This window comes from Abramis brama (assembly GCF_963993115.1).
Source record: "Abramis brama genome assembly, chromosome: 9".
Taxonomy (NCBI): Eukaryota; Metazoa; Chordata; class Actinopteri; order Cypriniformes; family Leuciscidae; genus Abramis; species Abramis brama.
In genome coordinates this window covers 20,888,083-20,896,771 of record NC_139971.1, presented here as the reverse complement: position 1 = coordinate 20,896,771, position 8,689 = coordinate 20,888,083, and the positions used below count along the sequence as shown (strand labels likewise).

General features: G+C 35.3%; 1 long non-coding RNA gene across 1 annotated transcript; it reads left to right on the top strand.

The window, feature by feature from the left end:
- Positions 1–639: 639 nt before the first annotated feature.
- Positions 640–2,929, top strand: LOC311089104. Its single transcript, XR_014607633.1, has 3 exons — positions 640–698; positions 1,429–1,530; positions 2,190–2,929. It is a non-coding gene; the product is annotated as an uncharacterized lncRNA (long non-coding RNA).
- Positions 2,930–8,689: the final 5,760 nt, after the last annotated feature.

Genomic DNA, 8,689 nt, shown 5'->3' with positions numbered 1-8,689 from the left:
AATTATTTTACAGTGTAGGCTACTAAGATCTTTTCTTTCTTTTTTTCAGCCTTTTTCTTGGTTGCTTTTATGAACAGACAACCATTTATTTAACAGTGCCTTTTATAAAAGAGACTTTAATATAACTAAAAATTACCATTATGTAGAATATTTTTGTACTTCACTTTTATTTGTTCCCATGTTCTAGTGTGGTGACTCTGACATTACAATGAACAAAGTAATTATGCAATTATTAAAATACAAAAAATATAGGCTATTAAGTGATAAAAACATCTAACATGGCCACTTTTAACGGATTTAAATTGTCTGCTACTTTTTGCCAGCCCTCTCTCCTGGCTTTTGCAGAATCTATTGATTCGTGACACGGGCACGTTTATTTCGTTATTTTCGTAATACCAGAACGTTTTTTAAACTAATGTGTTTTCAATGGGAAGCGTCTTTCGTGATCACAGCACGATTCTTTCTGCCTATCGGGCTGCAGCAGAGAACCTTTTTAATCAACATTAATTCACGAGATTTTATCTTATCATGGACCATGGTTTATGTTTTTTTTTAATGTTATTATTTCGATCTTATTGCCAGGGAAGCTGGATTGCTTTGCTGTTTATTGATATTTTTAAAATTATATTTTATCAGTAGGAAGTCTCGTTCCGAACACATCGCGATATTTGGCATCAGTTCACGTGTGCCAGATGTTGGTAAGTAGTAATAAATACGCTGTCCTAATAATGTGTGATATAATGTCTTTTCTGTTTGTCGATATTAATAAGATTAGCTCACATTCAGTCACTGCATTATATCTGTCATCGCCACGGAGGCTTTGCGTTTCATTGCTTTCTAATTCTAAACAGGGTGATTAAACACCGTCTGTCACGTGACGTGCTTTAGGCCTATAGACCTTCAATCAGTTCCAAAGTTGTATTTGTAGTAGAAGCACAGTAAAAACAACACTTACCATACTTTTACCACATTAACATTAGTTTTACTGTGATAAGTGTAGTAAAAAGACAGTATACTCACAAAACTGACCATGCGTTTACCACACTATTGGTAGTTTTAATGTGATACGTATTGTAAATGCACAGTAACCACAACACTTACTATGCTTTTACCACAGTAACCCTAATTTTACTGTGATAGGTGTGGTAAAAGGACAGTAACCACAAAACTTACCATGCTTTAAACCTCAGTAACCTTAGTTTTACTGTGATTGGTGTAGTAGCCTACAGGGCAGTAATCACAAAACTTTACCATGCTATTCCCCAGAATTGGTAGTTTTAAAGTGATATTTGTTGTAAATGCATATTAAACACAACACTTGCCATGCTTTTAATGCTTTATAATGTAACATCCAATATTTGTAAGGCAGTACTTTTTCCTTTAAATAATCCATTATACATAATGATATTTTCTTTTCTTTTTTTTCAGCTGAAAAGACCAAAAGGGCCTTTCGGACGCAGTCAGCCCATTAATGTTTGAGGACAAGTAAACGGAGGAGACGGACAGCTGCATAGGTAAATATTCTCAATGGTATGTATGTGTTGGTTTTAACCCTAAATCAAATAATTTATCAAGCATTTGTTGTTTCTTAAAACTTTTCTCACAAAACCCATAGCCCAATCAGTACGAACATAGTCTGAAAGTCTTAATAATTCACAAGATTTAACAAGTTGTCAAATTCGTACGATACTCTTACATATTTGTACACTCGTACACAATCCTGCAGCTTTTACTCCTAGTGCTGTCATTGGCTACTGCCTCAATTCCTGTACATATTTATCGCGATATTTGTAAATCAGTTGCGCCCCTTCTTGGAAAGTAGTCGGATGTCCCACACACTGTCAGAAAGTTGATATTAATTGCATTGTATTTATTACAATTATTACAAATTGGTCCCCGTCTGTTTATGTTCCAGTGATACATGATGTCTCTCCACACCTCATAACCTACCTCTGTTTGCAAGAGTGGAAAAGCTTATCTGACATTATCATGTCACATGACATCAGATACTCAATTATTTTGTCGTAATCAGATCAGTTACACTGCCCTACCCGTTTGCATGTAAATAATTTTCATACGATTATTGCTTGCTATTAAAGACATACTTTTATTCATAGAAATGCCCACATATCAGTGAACTTATAACATAAAAATGCTTTTAACATTTAATTATGCAACACTCTTTACAGGAAAATATCCCACAGTTATGGATAAACTCACCACATCATCATCAAGTGCTGTGCTGGGCACATTGGGTGACAAGTGTCCTCCAACGTATTCGATCCGTAACCAAGTTCTCCACATCTTCCCATGGGACACTGACATTCTTCAGGTCTTCGTGAAACATCTGTCTCCGTGTCTTCCTTGGTCTTCCCTGTCTCCTGCATCCTCCTGGTGGTGTCCACTTCATCACTGTTTTTGGGTGTTGTTGTTTGGGCATGCATAGGATGTGTCCAGCGAGGTGCACCCTTTGCTCTGTCTCAGTTTCTCTTCATGTGATGTGAAGTCCCACTCCTCCTCGTGATCTCTTTGATATATGCAGAACCAATATTGAAAATAGTGATTTATCTTTTTCCATATTGTTAAAGCATTTTGTTTTCTCTTTCAGCTTCATAAACTGTACTTGATTTCTGTCTAATGCCTTTATAAAAAAGGGTCAGTGCTCATCAGGTGTTTTGCTAAAGGACATATTCATTGCATAGTTACAATAAAAGTGACCAATAATCACAAGGATATAGAATGAAAGTTGAGAATGTAAAATGTTGTGCTTATGTTTTTGCCTATTTGTTCTTTAAAGCGAAGAAACAAATGTATTTTCACATAACAAAGTTGAATCTCATCTCTTGGTTTGTAAATATATAACTTCATCATAGCAATTTTTTAACGTTAATGTATGTGTCACTATAATAGATATATTAGATATATTACTATAATAGTAAGACTTTCCCTCTCTGCCGTGCGTGCGCGCGCTATCAGTTTGGAGCACAGTCTCTGTCTCGCATGCGTGCTCGCTCTAGATTCCGGGAGATTTTAACTAATTTGCGCCATAACTAGTGGTCCATCCAGTAGTTAAGAGCCTGAATTGTTTATAGTAATTCTGAAATTTAGTGCACATGAGTGAAAAAAAAATACAGCACAGAAGAATGTCTAATTTAGCGTGAGATTTCTTTGTTAAGCGTGAGAGCGTGAGATTGAGGCTGAATGCGTGACTGTCACGCCAGATGCGTGAGAGTTGGCAACCCTGCGTTTCCGGTTCCATTGATAGAATGACAGAGATATGTGGGTAATGTAGTTTAAAACGTTTAGTAATGAAACAATAAATGTTAAATAATAGATGTTGAGACTTCTTCCTCTGGTTGAGAAAAAGCTACACCACATCAGTGATCACATCTTCTGTTCATGTACTGTAGGGTTCAACTGAACAAACTGTTTAGACGAGGAAGAAGATGAAGAACTCGATAGAGACGTACATGGAAGAGCAAGAAACCATTTTAGCTGTGATAATGAATCATTATTTTCCAACACAATATCAAATTCTATAGGTGACTGAATATGATTCTCTGGCAGTCATTTTATGGCTTCGGCAGATGTGAATGGATTAATATGATGTTAATGTATTTTTGAAGACATTTTTATTTATCTTGAACCTCATTTGTCTTTATGCTACTTTATCAACTTTATTGATAAATAATAAAGTGTTGTTTAATAAAGTCCTCCAATAAAGTGTTGTTTAATAAAGTATGGTGAATATTGTGTATTGAAAGTGGTGTTTGGTACAGTAAATAGAATTTTGTATTTGAGAAATTTTAATTTCTTATTTATTTAGTTTAATTCATAATTTAAAAACAACTACATATAATTAATGACCATAATTATTTTACTTAGGACATAAAAACTTAGATCTGGTTAATGATATTTGGGACAACAATGCAACATAAGTTGCATATACTTGCATGTATGTCACGTTTCAGTGAAATAAAGGGAAACTGAATTACAAGAGGCTGCTGTGTTCTATCTTGCTATAAACACTTCAAGCATAATTGAAGATGATCCATGTTGATCATTCTAGTACATCTACTACTGCTTTTCAAATGAAAGCATAGACATTACTGATGTCAGGCATATAAGCAGCAATCAGGGAGAGAAAAGGAAATTCTGGCACTGTTTTTTTGTTGTTTTACTGAATGGTGCATTATCCTTGTGTAATAGTAATAGTGTGTGTAGATCTGTGTAGATTGTACTGCCCTTCCACCCCCAATAAATAATGTTGGCCACAGTTTTCAGACATATATGGAAAGTTGGCATAAAGGTTATTTTTAAAGTGCTCACAGTCAAATATAAAATTTCAGCCTTTCCCTCATATATGTCATAAAGGTTTGCACAATGAACAAATTTAGATATCCAGTTGTCCATTAAATATATTATTTATTTAACATTTATTGTTTCATTACTAAACGTTTTAAACTATGTTACCCACATATCTCTGTCATTCTATCAATGGAACCGGAAACATGGTGCTGTAGTTCATTGACATGTGCAGACATGCTTAGGGTTAGGGTTAGGATCTCGGTAAAGGAGTAATTTCTCACAACATAGAGACACTTTATAGTTAACTTAATGTATAACTAACGTAATGATAACACCAAAACATACTTTGTAACATGAAGCGCCGTTTTTATATGTGTTAAACGATTGTCCAATCACAGCGAGTTCTGCGATAAAGTCACAGCCAATAACAACCCAGCTGAACAGATGCGTCACACTTACATGCCCATTTATGGTAAATGATGACAGATCTCTTCTGGTTCCGCCTGCAGGGATAGATACCTTAAATATTTTATATTTAGGCTGTTAAACATGTATTCCTTCTAATTAAATTATAAAACTCATATTTAAAAACAAAAGACTCCATTGTGTGGTTACCATCCAAAAACGAGTTCACATGATCAATGATACAAATTTGCTTATCTGATTAGACTGATGCATAAATTTGAAAGAGAAACTTTTTTTCTAAGCAATGGCCTACAGCAGTAGTTTTACAGTATTTTAATTAAAGATAATTACATGTACTAAAGTGCTTCTAACATTTACAGTGTATGTATAGTATACTAAAGGTATATCAATTATATTCAAATAAATGTAACAAAATCACAATGAATGGACACAATTTTGAAAGCATATTCCAATATTTAATGTCAAACTGTTTAAAGACAAATGTAGCGCCAAAACTACAGCACAAAAGTATACAAATCAGTTAATTAAAAATATCCAGATACAGGGGCAATCTATTATAGTGACACATACATTAACGTTAAAAAATTGCTATGATGAAGTTATATATTTACAAACCAAGAGATGAGATTCAACTTTGTTATGTGAAAATACATTTGTTTCTTCGCTTTAAAGAACAAATAGGCAAAAACATAAGCACAACATTTTACATTCTCAACTTTCATTCTATATCCTTGTGGTTATTGGTCACTTTTATTGTAACTATGCAATGAATATGTCCTTTAGCAAAACACCTGATGAGCACTGACCCTTTTTTATAAAGGCATTAGGCAGAAATCAAGTACAGTTTATGAAGCTGAAAGAGAAAACAAAATGCTTTAACAATATGGAAAAAGATAAATCACTATTTTCAATATTGGTTCTGCATATATCAAAGAGATCACGAGGAGGAGTGGGACTTCACATCACATGAAGAGAAACTGAGACAGAGCAAAGGGTGCACCTCGCTGGACACATCCTATGCATGCCCAAACAACAACACCCAAAAACAGTGATGAAGTGGACACCACCAGGAGGATGCAGGAGACAGGGAAGACCAAGGAAGACACGGAGACAGATGTTTCACGAAGACCTGAAGAATTGCATAATTAAATGTTAAAAGCATTTTTATGTTATAAGTCCACTGATATGTGGGCATTTCTATGAATAAAAGTATGTCTTTAATAGCAAGCAATAATCGTATGAAAATGATTTACATGCAAACGGGTAGGGCAGTGTAACTGATCTGATTACGACAAAATAATTGAGTATCTGATGTCATGTGACATGATAATGTCAGATAAGCTTTTCCACTCTTGCAAACAGAGGTAGGTTATGAGGTGTGGAGAGACATCATGTATCACTGGAACATAAACAGACGGGGACCAATTTGTAATAATTGTAATAAATACAATGCAATTAATATCAACTTTCTGACAGTGTGTGGGACATCCGACTACTTTCCAAGAAGGGGCACAACTGATTTACAAATATCACGATAAATATGTACAGGAATTGAGGCAGTAGCCAATGACAGCACTAGGAGTAAAAGCTGCATGATTGTGTACGAGTGTACAAATATGTAAGAGTATCGTACGAATTTGACAACTTGTTAAATCTTGTGAATTATTAAGACTTTCAGACTATGTTCGTACTGATTGGGCTATGGGTTTTGTGAGAAAAGTTTTAAGAAACAACAAATGCTTGATAAATTATTTGATTTAGGGTTAAAACCAACACATACATACCATTGAGAATATTTACCTATGCAGCTGTCCGTCTCCTCCGTTTACTTGTCCTCAAACATTAATGGGCTGACTGCGTCCGAAAGGCCCTTTTGGTCTTTTCAGCTGAAAAAAAAGAAAAGAAAATATCATTATGTATAATATATTGGATTATTTAAAGGAAAAAGTACTGCCTTACAAATATTGGATGTTACATTATAAAGCATTAAAAGCATGGCAAGTGTTGTGTTTAATATGCATTTACAACAAATATCACTTTAAAACTACCAATTCTGGGGAATAGCATGGCAAGTTTTGTGATTACTGCCCTGTAGGCTACTACACCAATCACAGTAAAACTAAGGTTACTGAGGTTTAAAGCATGGTAAGTTTTGTGGTTACTGTCCTTTTACCACACCTATCACAGTAAAATTAGGGTTACTGTGGTAAAAGCATGGTAAGTGTTGTGGTTACTGTGCATTTACAATATGTATCACATTAAAACTACCAATAGTGTGGTAAACGCATGGTCAGTTTTGTGATTACTGTCTTTTTACTACACTTATCACAGTAAAACTAATGTTAATGTGGTAAAAGCATGGTAAGTGTTGTTTTTACTGTGCTTCTACTACAAATACAACTTTGGAACTGATTGAAGGTCTATAGGCCTAAAGCACGTCACGTGACAGACGGTGTTTATGGTGCGTTCAAGTCCTCCTGGGAAGTTCGTACGTACGAGGTGGGAAGTCGTATTTACGACGTGAGATGCGTTCAAGTCAGTTTCGTCGGAGCAAGATGGCGGTGTACCTTCTTTTAATGAATTACACGAAAATACAGCAAGGTTTGTTAACTCTGCTTATAGAAAATGAAGAACAAAGAATGCGCATCAGGTGTGTTTTTCTTTTTATGTTTTTAATTAACTTATGAAGCCAATGTAAACTGTATCATTATATACTTATATAATTGTTATATTACAATGATATCATATTTTGTGCAGAAAGCTTACTTTGTTATAAATGAAAAAGCCTTACAATGTCACTGCTAAATACCTGTAAGTATTGTGATATATATTTTACTATCACTTTTCTCTCAATTAAAATTTACCGTCAACTACAGACGTTGCATCCATGATTCCGCCATGTTTCTCACTGACACGCCCCCAACTCGTACAGATCGGGGCTTAAAGAAAATCCCGAGCTCCCCACTGGTATTTACGACATTGTGGTGGTGTTCAAGTGCGTTCAACTCGTAATAACGATCTATACGAGATGACTTGAATGCACCATTAATCACCCTGTTTAGAATTAGAAAGCAATGAAACGCAAAGCCTCCGTGGCGATGACAGATATAATGCAGTGACTGAATGTGAGCTAATCTTATTAATATCGACAAACAGAAAAGACATTATAGCACACATTATTAGGACAGCGTATTTATTACTACTTACCAACATCTGGCACACGTGAACTGATGCCAAATATCGTGATGTGTTCGGAACGAGACTTCCTACTGATAAAATATAATTTTAAAAATATCAATAAACAACAAAGCAATCCAGCTTCCCTGGCAATAAGATCGAAATAATAACATTAAAAAAATACATAAACCATGGTCCATGATAAGATAAAATCTCGTGAATTAATGTTGATTAAAAAGGTTCTCTGCTGCAGCCCGATAGGCAGAAAGAATCGTGCTGTGATCACGAAAGACGCTTCCCATTGAAAACACATTAGTTTAAAAAACGTGCTGGTATTACGAAAATAACGAAATAAACGTGCCCGTGTCACGAATCAATAGATTAAATTACGTGACCATTTCATGAACTGCCGTGAGACTGGGTTGTTTGATTAAACATTAAAATTCCGAATAAACTTCGACTAGTTCTTGCTCTGCTGAGGAGAAAACGAGCCCGCTCTTTGGCCACACTGAGCAGCCAATAGCAGCGTTGCTGATCAATGTTTCTACTATCGATACATATCCCCTTTTCAACCAGCGCATGAACGCGCAATTATCTCAGATAACTCAATCCAGCTATACTAATCATATCCGGCAAGTGTGTTCGAAGAACCTAATTAGCCAGATCATGATTAGCACTATGATATCATCTTGGATGTGTAATTTGATCTCGGATGTTTTAAGCAACGTACGAAGAACGGGCCCCAGGTGTGTTCGAAGAACCCAATTAGCCGGATCAT